Genomic DNA, 19,659 nt, shown 5'->3' with positions numbered 1-19,659 from the left:
TGTACATGACATCTGGTTTCCCAGATGGACAACGAGACTGGTGAACAGGTCTGATGGTGTGTGTGTTCCACTTTTCCCTGCATTCATCAAGGTCCCACTGTAGCACACCCATGAACACAAACCGCACTAGGCATGTGTGCTCATGACTGCCACTGAACAAATCTCTCTCCCTCAGGTCATTCATGAGGTCCATCCAGAATTGAGATCTGAAAAAACACTCAAATTAGAGATGTAGTTTGTTGTAGGTGATGCATTTCCATGTAATGGATTTAGAATTAGCATAATGATCATCAAACAACAGAAAACCTGCAGTGCCACAAAATGTATTTACTAAATAGAAGGGGTCCCTCTGTGTTTTAAGGTGTTTCTGATCAGTTCAGTGGAATGGAAATCAATGCTCCAACAACTAGATGTACCACCAAGTAATCAGAACGAATGAAATGCCATGGGTATTTTAAGATATACTGTGTTCCCTACTAGGGGTGTAAGAAATATTTTAAAAGTTGAGGACACCTCTGTTTGCGGAAGTATGACCACCAGCTTTCGATTCGTTGCTTTGCTGTTGAGGAGCCATACATATGACTGGCAGCCCCAGCAAAGTCATCGGTGTGTGAAGATCTTAAGGCACACTGGATTGCCGCCATTGTGCCGTTTTCAGTGCCACAGTCCGTGCGAAGCCGCATTGGTATGACCCCACATTCTGAGACATAATGCAGGTAGTATTGAGCAATGACCCCAGGGTCATTGTTGCTTGCTCCACACACCAACCACAGCACTTTGCGGGAGTAGCCATCTATACAGCCACTAATGGCCAAACCGTATGGTTTTAATTTATCATAGCCATCCACATGCCAGACATGGTTTGGTCCATAGGAGCTGTAAACTCTCCTTACAAATCTTCGTCTTGCACGAAGTTGAACTCCTGACGGATCAAGCTCTCTCATCAAAGCCATGACTTTATCCCTACTCACTGTCAGAGAGTACTTCTGACGCAATGTCTGCCACATCGAACGGTAACCATAATGCTGGCCTGGTCCCTTCAGCTCTTCTTGTATGGCAGAACATACAGTAGCAACAGGAGAGTAATTTGTTTGCCTGCACAAAGAGAAACTTCTCAATTTGCTCTTCAGAGAGCGAAGGCTCATTTTAACATTGTGAGTCGTTGCCAGGAAATCCAAAATTTCATCGTAGCTGTAGCCATCATGGAAGTACTTTCGAATCAGATCCTCTTCTGTGGAAAAATATAATAAAGACAACATTTTCTGCTAGGACAAGCTGCAGCACATCATCTGATCTGCCTTCTCTTCAGGACTTAACTTATACGCCTTGAGTACCAGGTGAAGTGCAGGAAAGATTATGGCAGACCCCTCTGACCCTGAACACCATTTGTTTGAACCCCTTCCCTGCTAGTAAGAGGTTGAGGTCTATCAAGACCAAAAGTTCAGGCCATAAGACCTGTTTCTACCCCATGGAAGTGGGACTCAAAAACACTCCCTATACCCAACTGTTTAATCATATGCATCGAGAAATTGTATACAATTATTATATAACTTACATTTCTAATAAATTAGTCTACAATCTAATCATGACCTCAATCTTACATTCAGGAAAGTAGGCTTCCATACTGAAAACTATTGCATTAGTATTCCCAAAGGTGTGTTGTACCCCATATTCTGCAAACAAACTCAAATACAATCATCATGTCTACTCACTGTTGCCTTCAGGTGCTGCCAAAAACTGCCACATTTTGCCACATGAGCCACAGAAGACTTGAACAGTCCCCAGATCTTGGCCACAGAAAGGACAAAACATGGCAGCCTGGAAGACAGGCATTGATATGGTTTATTATTTAATATTAACACAATTATAGTATTAACATTAATACTAACACAATTATAGTATGGAACCCCAGCCAGGCTGATAACCCTCCGTCGCGGGAGGGGAGAGTGCCTCAGTCGGCTGTGAATTCCCAATAAAGAATCCCTCCACTGCACAAGCTTCTACGAACCCTTCGTAGGGTGTAGGGCATAGAATGAGCCCTTCGGTTTGAAATACAGCACATGTTATCTGCAGACATAAATAAGAAATATAATATGTACCTTTTATGTCGCCTCTTCACTCCACAACCTCTTCAGAACTGCTTTTCGGAACTTCTTCAAAAACACGTCTCCGGTCAGTTCCACTTATCGTTCCCCCCAGAACACTTCCGTTGTGAGAACACTTCCGTTGTGTTGTGCGAACACTTCCTTGTGTTGTGAACTGAATTGCAGCGTTTTCTACACTTCCGTTGTGTTGTGAGAACACTTCCGTTGTGTTGTGAACTGAATTGCAGCGTTTCTCTATATGCAGTGCGTTTCTCTATATGCAGCGCGTTTCGGTATTTGCAGCGCGTTTGCCCTTGTCGGGTTCTCTATATGCAGCGCGTTTCTCTATATGCAGCGCGTTTCGGTATTTGCAGCGCGTTTGCCCTTGTCGGCCACCGTACATTAGTCTGGAACGCACGTCGAACGTTCGAAAGATTAGATTTTGATGGGCCGTTGATGGCCCGGTAAGATTTGTACACGATTTGGCATGACAGTGCCCCCCCCCCAACTGGCGGCCAGATATTTAAAAAAACAAATTATATATATATATATATATATATATTTATTATTATTATTATTAATCTTCTATATTTTATATTAAATGAAGACATTAAAATTGAGAAACAATAGTGTGTTTTTCATTTTGTTGGAAGGGATTCTAGTGACCAATCATTTGAAAAGAAGTTGAAATATTGCACGTTACTGCCTGAATGTTAGGGCTACTACTAGCCTTGCTAGCCCCCCTACGGCTACTGTTCCTGTTGGATTAGTGGTGGAGCCGTATGACCTTGGAATGGACCAGCCTAAACAGGTTGTTTTTTTTATAACAAATATCCAGTCAGAATGTTTAGTGCAAAAAACGATCATTCGCCTCAAGCTGGAACAGGGACTGGCTTGAGTATTCTCTGAAAAAGGACGCCGCGTTTTGCTACGCGTGCAGGAAATGTAGGGTAGTGCAGCGAATTCAGGGTAAGTTAATATCGTGTGTGTGTGCGTGTGTGTGTAGGCACCCGCCGTGGTGATGTTTTGCTAGTTGTATTCTCGTCAGCTTTTTCAATTGGAGAGATGGGCTGTTTGCATGGTTAGGCTATATTTAATGCTGTGCTTTGTGTATAACGTGTTCAATGATGATGATTGATGTATCTGGCTGATCCTATTTGCTGTAGATGGGTGGTTTAATGTGATGATCACACGATCGGTCAGTCATACTGCATACCTTTTGCAAGTTTACTGATTGCGTGCCAGTCTCCTAATTTTAGTTACGTAGGCTATTTTATTTAATTGTTGCTCTTGTAAGTGTGCCGGGTTGGTGCCAATTACTGACCTGTGTGCATTGTAATGCACAACTTGGCTTCTCCCTGCTATAAAGGGGTGGTTTAAAAAATAAAACACAGAAAATAGATGACAGGTTTGTAATAAACCAGCTTCGCCTGTGTTATGTTATTTGCTGCATTCTGATCATTTTAGGTCTAGTCTTCATCGGTAGGCTACGTGTCCAATTTAGCCTCTGCCACCTGTCAGTGTTGCATGACGAATACCATAGCATATCGGATTATCAAAAATAGTTAATAATAATTGTGCCCCCCCATGCAGTTCATTGGCCCACCCTAAGACTGGGCCCTGGTGACTTATTATCCGTCCTTGCCCGTTGCCCGGTGCAAATGGCATTAATAAAGTATGTGCATTTGGTCGCAAAATGTCCGGGAACAATAAATCAAACGCACCTTTATACAACAGTTAGTTCCGGACAAGAGTCCGGACAGTTGATTGGACAAGAGTTGCCTACCGCCATCCTACTGTAGCAATGCTGACATTTCACTGTGTGTGTATCACTCCGTTTCACTGCTGATGGGCCATGTTTAAATTGGGGTTATTTTGCAAATGCGTTTCTTTTCATCCTTTACATTATTGTGGAGTGATGATGTATTTTGACTTCCACTCTCTTGAGATGGTTAATAAACAGGTTGTGTTAAATGTTCGTTCTGTTGTGTCTCCACCTACTGTAAGGTGCGACTGTCCCCCCCGCCCCCCGTCCCGGCGCGACTGTAATCCCGGTCGGACTGTCTCAGTGCCCACCCAACCACGTCGCGTCGCGTCAGGTCTACTGTAAAGCAGGTTAACGTGCCCTTTTCAAAGGTATTAAAATAGACGTGCAAGGAAACATAACGTCAGCCATGTGTTTCCTTGTTGGAAATTATGGATCGTGATTGCTTCTGCACTCTGCAGCAATCAGATTTTGATTGACAGGCAGCTGCATCTCTTCCCCCAACGGCGTTCCGGCACAGAAAGTCTTGCCGGAACGTAGCACCGGACCGTTCCGGCCCACTTTCACTACTGCTATGTCGACCTTGTCTCTGGCCTTTGTGTATGTGTCTACAAAATATGGGTGGAGATCAGAGCAGATACACATATTATTTATATATACATACACACACATAAATACATTAGGGCTGTCAAATTAACGCATTAACTTTGATTAAATAATTATAAAATGTTGTGACAAGTGATAAGCTTAATTTTTAGAAAATAAATTAATTTATGGAAGCATTTTAGGCTAAGTGATAAGCTTTTGTTCAATGATTAAAAGGCCAATCATTTGGAAAAAAACTGATGGGAGATAAAACAATTTATAGAGGAATGCCCCCTTTTGATATTTATATTCAATGCTTTACTCGTGCCACAATAATGTCATGTTTCAGAGTTGAAATATCTTCATTTGGGGGCTTACACAGTTATGAGACCGACAATTTGGCCTGCTGGTGGCGCTATAGGGAAGGTCATAGGGTCACCAACAATAACAGTTTCATCCTCTGGGTCAACAGAATACATTTGGAGATATGCCCTTCTGGACTTAAGTGCTGACCTACCAAACAAGACTCTGGCCAGTCCCTGATTGGCTGAGTAGCATCACATGGGTTGGCTGCAGATTCCTGATTTGGTCGCCCAAATCTCGGCTACGGACGGACACCTCGTGAAAGCCATGTATAGAAGCGGTTGCACCGCTTAAAATTGTGATACTTAAACTAGATTTTTTTTTTTATCCCACTCCTAGTCATTTGAAATTTTTGTTTTGAACAAAATAAAACAAGTAGCACACTTGGAATTCTAATGGAGCTTGCGTTTTGAGTTTTTCCCCCCACTAAGATCACTTGAGTTTGAGGAGAGTGAACAAAGTGTGCTCTCCTCAAAGTCACTGCTATAATTTAGGTGGAAGCATGAGGGCTTTTTAAAAAAAAGGTGTTTGTTGGCTTAGTTCTGAAGATTAAACAGTACAATACAATACCTAACCTGTGATTTTTAAAATCTTGACTTAACCGGCTTGGTCCGGGATTTCTCTCCTCTTAACTTTGGCTGTCACATTCTTGTCAGGTTTTGGCCAGTAGCTGTACACAGTCTGCAGAAAATATAACAAGAAAATACAGTACGCTAGCTGCTACTGGCTGCAGTTCACATTATATCTTGCATAAATAAGTTAGGATTAGGAAATACCTTGTTAGTCTTCTCAAGCCAGTTTGTTGGCACGACATCCACTGTGTTCGTTTCGAGGAAGACTACAACAGCAAACTGTTGTGTGTTCTGGAAGAAAAAGGAAATGTTGTCACATTCTACCCTCCGTGCACACCCCCAATTTATATTCATATATACTTTCCTATAATTACCGCTTGGATGCGTGTGTTGTTTGATTTATTTCCACACATTGTAAAAGAGAAAAAAAGCAACAAAAAAAGGGGGTGGGCAACTGGTAGTGTGGTTTCAGGGACACCTTTGGCTGTGTGGCTTACAATTGCCAATCAATATAAGAAAGCGATTGCTCAGGAAAAAAAATAGGTGAATGATACATAAAGAACTACTGTATGTACTACTATTTACAGTTAGAGGAAGTCTGTGCACTCAGAATGAATGGAGTATGGTAACTACAATCCTCAAACCATTGTCTGCCTCAGTCATAAATACCTGCCTGCCCAAATGCCTTTCAGAGAGTCTTTTTATCCTAGTGTGACTGTCTTTGGCTGTGTAGACACCAATCAACCTTGAGTCACAAGGCTGCATGAAGTATGACTCAAGTCGATCATAGACATGACAGAGCATCATCTTCTCCCCATGCTCTGTCTCACCAGAGACTGCAACAACTTCACAGCGCTCTACGTCACTAAGAGTGAATACATTGTTGGGTTTTTTAATTCCTACAGACTTTTTTGGTTCATGATGGATCTTTCTCACTTTGTCTGCTTCCCCAAGCCGCCTCACAATCTGTGAAAGAGGATTTCGTCCAGAACGAACTAATCTTTTCAGCTGATGCAAGTAATTCTCAAAAGAGAAAGCACAGCACTCATCAAGACTGCCATAAAGGTTTGCAACAGATGCCAGGTGTACCAAACTGTGAACATTGTAGACAAGGAACTCATCCCCATACAATTGCATTCCCTGGGCAATGAAGTACACCAACAACTCCTCTGTAGGGATGTCCCGATCCCACTTTTTCACTACCGATACCGATACCGATACCTGGGCTTCGGGTATCTGCGATACCGATCCGATATTTGTATAAATTTTTTGACCCCTGAATAATAACGAATACCTCCCCAGTATATAGTACAACAATTAACAATTTAAACAGCAGCATTCAGCATTGTAGAAAAAATTGTTATGTCTGATATCTATTTTAGTGCCTTCAGGTATTTCTCTTCTCTTATATGGCATATGTGACGGCTATGAGTAGCCTGGTTGTCTGTCTATATGTTTGTGTCTGTTGTAGTGTCTGTTCTGGTTGTCTGTGTCTGTGTCAGTATCTCTTTAAAAGCTAAATAGGAGATGAGTCCAGTCCAGGGGATCCGCCCCCTTGATAATTGGCCAATCAACTCCAGCAGTGGCCAATCAACTCCAGCCAATCAACTCCAGCCAATCATCTCCAAACCAGCCAATCATCAGAGGCCACACCATACAAAAGACCCTGAGAGAAAACTAGCAGGAGCTGTGTGATCCATTCACACAGTTCCCACCATTTTGTATTGCCTTGCTGGTGGTTTAGTTTGTTAGCTGTATTCTGTGTTTAGTGATACTTTGTTAGAGATCTTTTTGTTATGATTTAGTTGATACTTCATTTGGTTATAATTGTGTTGAGACTTGGTTCAGTTATTATTTAGTTGATACCTTGTGTTTTGTATTTAATAGTCACTTTATACTTTAAGAATGTGTTATTAGTGACTTTTTGGTTTATTGTTTTAAAGAACCATCCTCGGGATGTGTTTATTGTTTGTTTTGTTTTGAGGCATTTGTTTGTAGTTTCCAATTCTGTTTTTATCCTTACTATAAGACTTTTAAATTGTCTTGGCCTAATAAATATCTTTATATTACTTACCAACTGTAATTTTGTTACTTCTTCTTCACCCTAGAGAACTAGATCGTAACAGCATATCACAATCTTTTTTCAAGTGTAGCCTAGCAACTAACAGTAAAAACAAAATGGCTGTAAAACATAAGTTAAATATAACTTCCCAAATAAATATGTAAAGTATTCCAAATAAAGAATAACAGCTGCTTTGACAATTGTAAACAAAACAACAACAAAAAACAACAACAACAAACGTTTCTTATGTGCCGTTTCTTTGTAACAAAGTTCTTTAACATATTGTTCACTTAAGCATGAGGGAGAGATTCTTCTTCAGGAAGATTAGCTTTTCAGCATTCTGTGCAGTCAACCTGTTCCTTCTGTCATCAATAATAATTGAGGCTGTGCTAAAGAGCCTCTCACTCTCTACACTTGTACAAGGAGCACAGAGAAATTTAGCTGCTGTGGCTGCCAGGGAGGGCAGTCGAGGTTGGTTGACTTTCCAGAAAAGCAAGGGATTGTCTGACCGTGGAATAGGTGCCTCACTGAGGTAGGTCTGCACTTGAATTTGAACACTTGTGGTTATCCCAGGATCAGGTAGGCCTACTGTGCGTTCCTCCAGGATTTCATCAAAGATGTTGCCAAGGCTGCTACTGGTGCCTGTCGCCTCCAACCGTGGAGTCTTGTCTGCTGGCTCAGAGGCTGTAGTTCCCTCCTCCAACACTTCCTCCATCTTCCCTACCTCTGCCATTAGTGCTGTCTTTGCCTCACACTGCCTCACACTGTCTGCATTTGTGAAGTACCTGTATAATAAAATAGCTAATATTAGTCAAATAATGTCCGTAATCAAGTTACTTGTCACACACACACACACACACACACACACAGAGACACAGACACACACACACACACACACACACACACACACACACACAACGTTGAATCAGATTAGTCTAAATAAAGTTAACAGAAATTCCCTTACCTGTCTTTGTACCGTGGATCAAGCAGGGTTGCAACCGAGTATAACGGTTCAGACTCCAAGTTGTCAAAACGCCTGTTGAGTGCGTCGAGGAGGGTGCTTTTCATCGTTTTAATCCCCTGGTCAGTGTCGTTTTCCCGACTGAGGACACGTCTCAGGACACACACGATGGGGATGACATCAGCTAGTGATGCCGATGAGGCACTCACCTCTCTTGTCATCTCCTCGAAAGGGGCCAAAACCGTGACAGTCCTCTCCAACAGCCCCCACTGGTTTGCTGTTAGCGTCGCTGGCAGGTCATGTTCAGCCACATACGCCGAGAGTGACCGTTTCTGCGCGATGAGGCTTTCAATCATGTAGTGGGTGCTGTTCCACTGAGTCTGAACGTCCTGCTGCAGACGCTTAGGCGGCATATGAAGTTCTACTTGTATGTCCTGCAGCCGTGAATATGCCAAAGGCGAGTGCTTGAAATGGCCTACCATTTTTCTCCCGTTAGCCAGTGCGTCACTCACGCTGCGCTGCGACAACAGTCCCTCATGCACGATAAGCTGCATAGTGTGCGCAAAGCATCCCAGACTCGCCACTCCAAGTTGGTCCATGCCCTTCTTCATATTTTTAGCATTGTCTCTTAAAACGACATGGACTTTACTTTTGTTAATCTTCCATTCGAGCAGCATCTCCTCCATGGCTGCCTTAATGGAATCCCCAGTGTGTGAGCCACGGAACTCACGGGCATGCAGCACCGCTTTCTTTAAAGTAAAACCAGAGTCTATCCAGTGTGCTGTGAGACTCAACAACGACATTGGACACACGTCTGAGCTCCAAATGTCCGTTGTGAAGCTAATAGCACCGACATTCTCCAATAGTTTGGCGAGGAACTCACACACTTCATTGTGCATTTGAGGGATGGCTTTTTCGGTTATATAATGCCGACTGGGCAAAGTATAACGCGGCTCTAGGTGCTCAATTAAACTCAGAAACCCCACATTCTCTACCACCGAAAGTGGTTGGTCGTCGAGCACAATAAACTGAACTAATTTCTCCGTTATTGCTTTTGCAATTTTGCTGTCTGGGGGGAGTTTCTCTCGCCTCTGCATTGACTGTAGCAATGTCTGCTGTTGCAGGGGCTTTTTCTTTGCAGCAGACGCTTGCAGGTAGGCCTGGTGCTGTTCCACGTGGTGTTTTTTTTAATGTTTAATTAAATTAGTGGTGTTATACCGACTAGCATCGCTGCCACCCCTCGAAACTGTTATTTTGCAAATCTTGCATTCCGCTGATGGACTTTTTTCGTCTTTAAGACTGAAGTATTCCCACACTGCTGACATGACTCACACACAGGTAGCTACTAGCCAACTGTCATGCACGTGACCACTGGCTACAGATCGAGAGCGCGGATCGCAGCCTTTTTTTTTCTGGTGCGATCCGCGATCCAGCATTCAGGTCCAATATCGCGGCGATATCCGATATCAGTATCGGATCGGGACATCCCTACTCCTCTGCATTGTGATTGTACTGTTTTGCCAGTGTTGGACAAACAAGGATGGACAATGCGACACTAAAAAACAGGAAGTGCTCCTTTGAAATAATGCCCTTAAGCACAATTGTTCCTGTATAGAGGGCAAACTGTCTCTGTTCTGTGGCCTTCCATCTGTCAATGTCTTCCAAGCCTCTTGGTTTCCTTGCATTACATTAGGAATGCACGTTCTGAGCTCCAGAAGCTTAAAACTGACCTGCTTAACATGCCCAGATGACTGCCCGTGGTCCCCTCAGCCACAAAAGGATCAGTTTGCGCATGACCCCAAGACAACACTGGTGCATATAATCTGCAGGGAAGTGCTCAACCATGTTTATTTGGAGCTGGCAGAATGGCGACACCACTGAATGCAGGTGATGCTCCTCCTGAGACTGATCTCGGAATGATTTATCAGTTCTCAATGTTAGATTGGTGATTTCAGGATAGATCACCCGATGGCCATCCCACAATCCTTTTTGTGTACATTTGTCACACCCATAATAACCTGAATACAGCTTCATGGACTTCACCAGAGCCTTGGCTGGGGCATCACATGTAACACAACACAGCTTCACCCTAATCAAACCACTGTCTGTCTCTAGTCCATTTTCCATAATACTGCGAAGGTCACCAACAACATCATCAAGAAAGTCAAGGTTAGTTGGCTTTGACAAACCAAAACAGAGCCAGTGGGAAAACTGTGGGAGGAGATCAATCAGTTGGCACAATACTGGCCACAGTGTCTCCTTGCTGCTTTCGAAAAGTGGCAAGCCATCGATATTGAGGGAGATGAATGAAATGAAATCTAATCTAAAAAGTTGCGGATACATTTTCAAATGTTTCAGGAGCTGGTCTTTGCAGCCAAGGTAGATATACTGCATTCCTGATTTCAACTCAAACTCTACACTTTCGCAGGTGTCAAGCAGTGTTTTTGCTGTCCTTGGCAGCTCTGAGTGTCCATATCCTATCAAAATCTTTAACAAACCATCAACTGCATTGTGTTTCACTCGATATTCGATTGCCCACACAGCAATGGAATGTCTGAGGGGGGGGGTAGTTTCAGTATTGCTGCCATTACTGCTCTGAGACAGTAAATCTTCTAAATCTTTCTCATCTGCACAATTCTGTTCCACAGCACAAATCTGTTCCACAGAAGCCCCCTCTCCTGTATGTTCCCCCTCTCCTGTATGTTCCTGGTGTTGAAAAAGCAGTGACAGTGAAAAATCTGATGTAGCCATTTGGTCGCGTGTACATTTTTCTTCTAATCTTTTAGCCCTTTTCCAGCGGGCTGAGTATGTTCTATCTGACATCCTGAACCCTGAACACACCCCAGAAAAGAAAGGAAAAAGGTTATAAAAAAGCTTCTACCAGGTCTGTTGTGGTATCCCTGTTTACACTGTAAAGAGAGAACACAAAAAATGTCAGTATGAGTACAGTCCCTGACAAAAGTCTTGTCACTTATCCATTTTGTAGAAACAACAGTTTATAACCTGACTTTTAATTAATCCATTGGTTTTAGAAATGGCTCAAAAGTCTGAATTTCTGAGATTAAAGTCAGAATTTCTGAGAAAAAAGTCAGAATTTCTGAGATTAAAGTCAGAATGTAGTGCGGGTCAAATGAACACGGTAGACAGTAGACAGTCAGCACTCAGCAGAAAATTATGGCAGCAGGTAGGCTAATGTTCATTACAGTCAGCAATTAAGCACATAATGAGTTAGTTTGCAGACTCACAAATGTAGACGTAGAGTAGCCTAACATTTAGCCAAGTCAACATAACTACATGCTGCCTATGTGCAAGGTTCTAAATAGTGTATGTAGCTAGCTGGTTACAACGTTACAGCTAAATTAGCCAGTTGGATTAGCTATCAACATGGGTTCATTAGTGTTTGCTAGACTGGTGTTGTGCAGTACTCAGTGTTTACCACAATGAGGCCACGCAAGTGTGCTAACGAAGGTTAATAGCTAGTTAGTTATCTAATTGCAGCCAATTTTGTATCAGCAACCTAGCGAAATTGATGAGAGGATCCTGTTTTACTGCTCTTTACAGCATCACACATTGATGTGGCAAGTTTCCTTCGTGACCGTGGCGTCACTGAAGAAGCCATCTCTCGCCTGGAGGAGGAAAAGGTCTGGTATTCCTTCAGGATTTTAACCATAATCATGAAACGTTTAAACAAAACTATGCAATGTACAGTATGTGCAGAGGTAGTATTGTAAACATCAGTGGTAATTAGTTATAAGTGGTATTGTAAACAGTAGTATACAGTTAGGCTATATCTAGTTATAAGCTATACAGTTAGGTAGCTTGTGCAATGTGGTAGTTTATGTACCGTATCTAATGTGCAGGGTACAGGGTATCTAATACAGTTAGGTAGCTTGTGCAATGTGGTAGTTTATGTACCGTATCTAATGTGCAGGGTATCTAATGTGCAGGGTATAAGGAAGCTGTATAAGTGACGTGCAATATACAGTATGTGTAATGTAAAGTATGTGCAATATACAGTATGTGTAATGTAATGACCTAACAGTCACCTAACCAAGCTAATCTGTAAAATAGAAGATACATCATGAAGCATTTATGATATAGAATTGTTAGATTACCTTTAGGCTATGAAGAAATTCACTGAACTTATGTTGTGCTCACTCCACAGATAGACAGAGATGTTATATTGCTCATGGAGGATGGAGACCTGGCAAAATACATTCCCTCGTATGGTGACAGACTAGCACTGTTCAACTTCTCCAAAAACCAGCAGCCTATATCTCAAAGGAAATTGGGACTTTTTGAGAGGTTGCGTGAGAGGCTTAAATTGAGAAAGGGGGCAAACCAGGATGAAGGTGATCTCAATTAGGGCTGGGTATCGCCACTGATTTCCCAAAACGGTTCGATTCCGATTCACAGCTCCCGGTTCGATTCGATTCACGATTCGATTCGATTCCGATTCGATTTAGTTACAATATAAATTTGGCTTGAATATGAAAGAGATTCTCAGAACTAATGCTATAAATGGTTCAAGGAACCCTATAACATGTAGCATTGTTAAACACATCAATGTTTACATTAAGAATTGACTCCAAAGCAGTTACATGAATGTACTTTTTATTGGAACATAAATGAACATCATTGACCAACATTTTGCTAAATCAGACACTACAAAAAGTGGTTTTTAACGTGCTTTACTGCAGCCGATGTAAATAAAGGGGCTACAAACATAGCCTACCGGTAATAATTAACAAAAAAAGCGTTTCCGAACTTTTTGGGAGGGGTTTATATATACAAAATAACAATTTGCAAAACTCAAATGAAAATAGTGCAATAGATGAGGGTATTTTGGGGAACAAAAAAACACATTGTAAACCATAATGTCCATGAAACTAAAGCCCTTCATTACTGCTTTCTCACTTTTTGGAGATTGAAAGACTCTTCTGCAAAAAAAGGAGCTGATCTACATGTTGCGGAGTGAGGCAGCTTCTCTGTGCAGTAACGATATCACCAGCGGTTGAGAAAACTCTCTCAGAAGCGACACTGGTCCCGGGGACACACAGAGACCGCTTTGGGGATAAAAAAGGGGATACTCCCCTGCATGCACCTTCCACCTGGCCAGGGGGTTTTCAGAGAGTGGAACAGGTTTTACTTCCCTGTATCTTTTCACTTCTTCCTTTGCTTTCTCAGCCAGAGATGTCTGTGGTCCTATGGCTTTTGGGGTGTAGGCTGGTCCAAGGAGAGACATCAGTGCAGAGGATTCCTTTGACCTCTTTGATGGAGAAGGGGCATAAGCCACTTCAACAGGAGGACCAAGGGTGTTGTCTTCCTGCTGCACAGCCTCCTCATGCTCAGCTCCATCACCATCAGATTCTTGCTGTTGGAAAGATGAAAATATTCAGGAATAAACATAATTGATTAATAATTGATTAATGATTATTAAAATACTGTAGTATACAGTAACAATAAGTTATTTCTATATGTCAACTTACATTAGATGCCTCTGCTTGCTCCAGACCAGCAGCTTCAGTCATCAGTCTATCGAATGTGTCGTCTCGGACCTCGTCAGATAAGAAGGGCAGGGCCTTGAAGCGAGGATCTAATGCTGATGTTACATACAGCTTGTCCTTCAGGGCTGCATATCTTAAGAAATTTAATTAGTTTTAACTTAAAACACATTTCATTACATTACATTACACATGCATGCATACAGTTACATGCATGCACAGACTGACTGACTCACGCACACCATGTATTTTCTTAATACAACTCCTAATATTTTAGCATGTACAGTTCTAATAACTTAACACAGGGGTTACAAATTAAGTAGCCTTTTAGAGACCCACTGTATTCGTTTCATAACTCAAGGTTACCACACACACACACACAGTGACGTTAAGTAGGCCTGAGCATACCTTGAATTGAAGTTGTTGTATATAGCAGTCTTGAGGTCCTTAATCACTGTGGAGTCGTGGGGGTTACTGCTCATCTTCTCCAGTAGCTGTGCCTGGAGAGGCGCAATAACGGAGACAGTTGGGGAGTTCTCTTCAGACATCACCAGTGTGGCTGCCTTCATCGGCCCAAGAGCTTTCACCACATCTTCTGCGACCGTTATGTCAGCCTCTGTCAGAGTGCAGAGATCGCTTTCATTCCTGCGCACTTCAGGTGACAGCAGAGTTGCTGAGATGGCTGGTTGCTGCTCCAGGAAGCGTTCCAGCATCTCCAGAGCGCTGTTCCACCGGGTCACCACGTCAATCACAAGCTTATGAGCAGGCAGCTCCAGCATCCGTTGTTTCTCTTTGAGCGTGTGGTTTGCCGTAGTACTGCGATGGAAAAATTACACGATACGCCTCACGCGGCCAAGCAAGCGCGCGACAGCTGGGATTTTGAGAGCTGCTTGTGAAGCTAAATTGAGCGTGTGCGCAAAACAGCCAATGTGCAATCGCTCCATCAAATGCACAGCATTGTCCGTTATGATGACTGGATCTTTGTTTGTAAGCTCCCAATCTTGTATCGCCTCGGACAACAGGTCAGCTAGATTACTTGCAGTGTGGCTGGTTTCAACTGCCCTAGTCTGAAGAACATGAGACGTGAGACTCCAGTCATCATTGATATAGTGGCAAGTGATTGTCAGGTACGAGTCCATTGCTCTGGATGTCCAGCTGTCACACGTTATGGCAACTCTCTCTGCTGGCTGAAGTGAAGTTGCGATGTCACGTTTCACCTGCGCGTACATGTCTGGGACTATCACTTCGCTTAACTGTTTGCGTGTCGGTAACACATAGCGTGGTTCTAATACACTGACGAGGCTTCGAAAGCCAGCATTTTCGACAACGCTGTACGGGCGTATATCCTTGCAAATAAAATGTGCTACAGCCTCTGTAATTTGTTGCGCACGGGGAGAATTTGATTGCAATTTGCAACCAAACGTCTTTATCAGCGAGGCTTGTTTCGGATCCGCTTTTCCATGTTTCACGTCAGGGTGATGCCTCAATAAGTGGTTCCGTAGATTTGTGGTGTTTCCACTAAATTTAACATCCACTGCGCACAGCTTACATATGGCTTTGCTTTTGTCCAGCTCATCTCTATCGTCATATTTTTTAAATCCAAAAATGCACCCAGACATCTGCCTTTAAGCCTGGTGAAGCAAATTCAAACAAAGCAAGGTGGGGGCACAAGGAGTGCAGTAATGGATGTAAACTGTGGGATGGATGATATCCTACAAAAAGGAAAGAGTCTGTTCTTCCCACAAGGCATGTCAACCAAAGGACCTGAAATAGACTTTGACTTTGAAGTTTGTGATCACAAACTAAATCCAGTTGTTGAAGACGTCACCATTGGTTTTATCTACAATACCCTCTGCATGACTAGACTACGGTTTTATCTTTCCTCTCGTCCCAAGCAAGAGTTACACGGCAACTGTGAAGATGATCACGAGGAGGATGATGACACTGATGAGCATGAGGCTGACAGTGCTCAAGAGGATCACAACACTCTGGAAATGTACGATGATATGAGTTCTCTAGATGTCCCATCTGCCATTTCTGACTCTAATGCAATCACAGATGGACACTTCATAACTTATCAATACCACTCTGTAGCAGAATTACTTCAGAGGGGTTTTGTTGTTGAAGGTGCAGCACAGACCATTGAGGTTGATTTGTCTGACTCAGAGGTTACATTTGGTCCAAGGAAGGAGGATACCCGTAGCAGTGACTTTAATGACACACTGCCGTATAACCCCACTCTAACCCTAACCCAGGAGCAGACACCTCCAGTCACACTGCCATTAAACCCCACGCCTGGGTCCCAGGAGCAGACACCTCCAATCACAGCAACAAAATGTATAACCATACACCATGGAAATTGCCTGAAAGACATGATCAAAGCTTTCACAGATCCAGACATTCTCACTAAACCACTCATGATAAGCAGGCTACTCCCAGATAATTCAGAGGAACTAGGCTGTGGATCAGGAGTTGAGAGAGATGTGTTTAGTTTAGGACTAGCTAGTCCTAGTTCTGTTGGTTCCTTAGCCCTCTTCCCCTCTACAGACTTTTGCCACAATGTGCTTTCTCCCTATCCCTGTTCTTCTAACACTCAGGAGGACACCTAGATGCTACATCCCCCCTCGCAAACCTTCCAATCTCATCTACCCACCTCTCTCTACTGACCATGACTTTATCGCCGCAGGCGGTCTCTGGAATTGCCAGTCGGCGGTCCGGAAAGCTGACGCTATCTCAGCTTATGCATCTCTTATGGCCCTCAATTTCCTTGCTCTCACTGAGACCTGGATCACACCAGAAAACACAGCTACACCGGCAGCCCTCTCTGCCGCCTACTCCTTTTCTCATTCCCCTAGACCCTCTGGTCGAGGGGGAGGCACAGGACTCCTCATCTCGCCCAAGTGGTCACACACTGCCCTTCCCCTGGCACACTTGTCTACATCCTCCTTTGAATTTCATGCTGCTTTTGTCTCTTCCCCGGTCAAACTCCACATTGTCGTCATCTATTGCCCCCCAGGCCAACTCGGTGACTTCCTAGGCGAGATGGATGGCCTTCTCAGCTCCTTCCCTGATGATGGCACTCCGCTCGTACTACTAGGTGACTTCAATTTCCAATCTGAGAAGCTTCTCTCATCTGGAGTACTTGACCTTCTCCTCTCCTTCGGCCTTACCCTGTCCCCCTCTCCTCCGACTCATAAGGCAGGCAATCAGCTCGACCTTGTCTTCACCAGATCTTCCCACACTTCCAACCTTACCGTTACCCCTCTTCCAGTTTCTGATCACCACTTTATATCCTTCTCCCTTCCCCTCAAAACTTCCTCTTCCCTCTCAGCCTCTAACCACTTAAGACCCTCTCGTCGTAACCTACGTACCCTGTCCCCCAGCGCCCTCTCTTCTTCTGCCCTACCCTCTGTCGAATCCTTCTCCCTTCTATCCACTGATGCGGCATCCTCAACCCTTCTGGCCGCTCTCACCTCATCCTTCGACACCCTCTGTCCACTAACCTTGAAGCCAGCTCGATCCTCTCCTCGAGCTCCCTGGCTCTCTGAAACGCTACATGCTTGTAGACTAGAGCTCAGAGCAGCTGAGAGGAAATGGAGAAAAACTGGCCTTTCTGATGACCTTAACCTCTATCACTCTCTCCTTGCCAACTACGCCTCCTCGGCATCAGCTGCTAAAACATCCTACTATCATTCAAAAATACATTCTTCTGCCTCTAATCCTAGAAAACTGTTCTCCACTTTCTCTTCACTCCTTAATCCACCTCCTCCCCCTCCTCCTTCCTCCCTGTCCGCCGATGACTTTGTCACCTACTTTGAAAAAAAGGTGGACGACATCAGCAGCACCTTTCTCCCCCCACCGCTCCCTCCTCCCACTAACAATGCTAACACTATTCCCACTAACAATGCTAACACCCCTTCCAAACTCCCCCCTCGACACTCGATCTCTGGATTGTCATCTTTTTCCCCCCTCTCCCCCGATGAGATTCTCACACTTATCACATCAAAGCGGGCAACCACATGCCCTCTTGACCCCATCCCCTCCCCCCTTCTCCAATCCATTTCCGCCGACATCCTTCCTTACCTTACCACCCTAATCAACTCCTCCCTATCCACTGGATCTGTCCCAGCGGCCTTCAAAATAGCCAGAGTCAAGCCTCTCCTCAAGAAACCTACCCTTGACCCATCATCTGTCCACAATTACAGACCGGTATCCCTTCTCTCCTTCCCTTCCAAAACCCTTGAACGCGCGGCATCTAAACAACTGATTGACTATCTCCGGAAGATGGATCACTTAGACCCCCACCAATCCGGCTTCAAGGCTGGGCATTCCACTGAGACTGCGCTCCTTGCTGTCACGGAAGCCCTCCACTCTGCCCAAGCTTCCTCCCTCTCCTCTGTTCTCATTCTCCTTGACCTGTCTGCTGCCTTCGACACAGTCAATCATCAGATCCTTCTCTCCATCCTCTCAGACCTGGGCATCTCTGGCACCGCACACTCCTGGTTTTCTTCCTACCTGGCGGGCCGCTCCTACCAGGTGACCTGGAGAGAATCGCTATCTTCTCCACGAACCCTCTCCACTGGAGTTCCCCAGGGTTCCGTCCTAGGGCCCCTACTCTTCTCCCTCTACACCAAGTCTCTTGGCTCGGTAATCTCTTCACATGGGCTCTCCTACCACAGCTACGCAGACGACACTCAACTCTTCCTGTCCTTCCCCCCGTCTGATGTACACGTGGCAACCCGTATCTCAGCATGTCTCGCTGACATTTCAACTTGGATGGCTGACCACCATCTCAAGCTCAATCTTAACAAGACTGAGCTCCTCTTCATCCCCGGGAAAGCCTGCCCTCTCCAAGACTTCTCCATCACAGTGGAGAACTCTACTGTAACCCCCTCCCTGACAGCCAAGAACCTTGGAGTGATCCTGGATAACCGACTATCCTGTGCGGAGAACATTGCAGCAACGGCTCGCTCCTGCAGATTCCTCCTCTACAACATCAGAAGGATACGACCATTCCTTACCAGAGAGGCAGCGCAACTCTTGATCCAGGCACTGGTCATCTCCCGCCTGGATTACTGCAATGCACTCCTGGCGGGGCTCCCCGCTTCAGCCATTAGACCTCTGCAGCTCATCCAGAATGCTGCTGCCCGGCTGGTATTCAACCTCCCCAAATACTCGCATGTCACCCCTCTCCTTCGCACCCTGCACTGGCTCCCGATAGCAGCTCGCATCATATTCAAGACCCTGGTGCTTGCATACCAGGCAGCTAAAGGGACAGCCCCTGCCTACCTGAAGGAAATGGTAACCCCCCAAACCCCTGCCCGCTCACTCCGCTCCTCCACCTCGGCTGGCCGACTGGCCCCTCCTCCTCTACACAGCAGTCGGGCTGCCCGATCACGTCTCTTCACAACACTGGCTCCCCGCTGGTGGAATGAGCTCCCCACGGCTGTCAGAACGGAGTCACTACCCATCTTCCGTCGTAGACTGAAGACCCATCTCTTCAGGTTACATCTTAACTGCTCCTCCCGAGACATCTTCCGACCCTCACCTCTACGTCTCCTAAAGACACCCGCTTTCCCCTCTACTGTGTCCCTAGAACTTCTATTGCCCCTCTTGTACCGTTTCTCAGTTTCTCCAGTAATTTTTTTTTTATATATATATATTAAAAAAAGGGTTTAGTAGAAGGCGATAATAGGGAGAAGGTTTTTTCTTCTATCAGTGGCCCCGGGCCCGAGCTAGAGTACTCTTCCTGCAACGAATGGT

The sequence above is a fragment of the Nansenia antarctica genome, assembly GCF_963989245.1.
Source record: "Nansenia antarctica genome assembly, chromosome: 1".
Taxonomy (NCBI): Eukaryota; Metazoa; Chordata; class Actinopteri; order Argentiniformes; family Microstomatidae; genus Nansenia; species Nansenia antarctica.
This window is presented reverse-complemented; position numbering follows the sequence as displayed.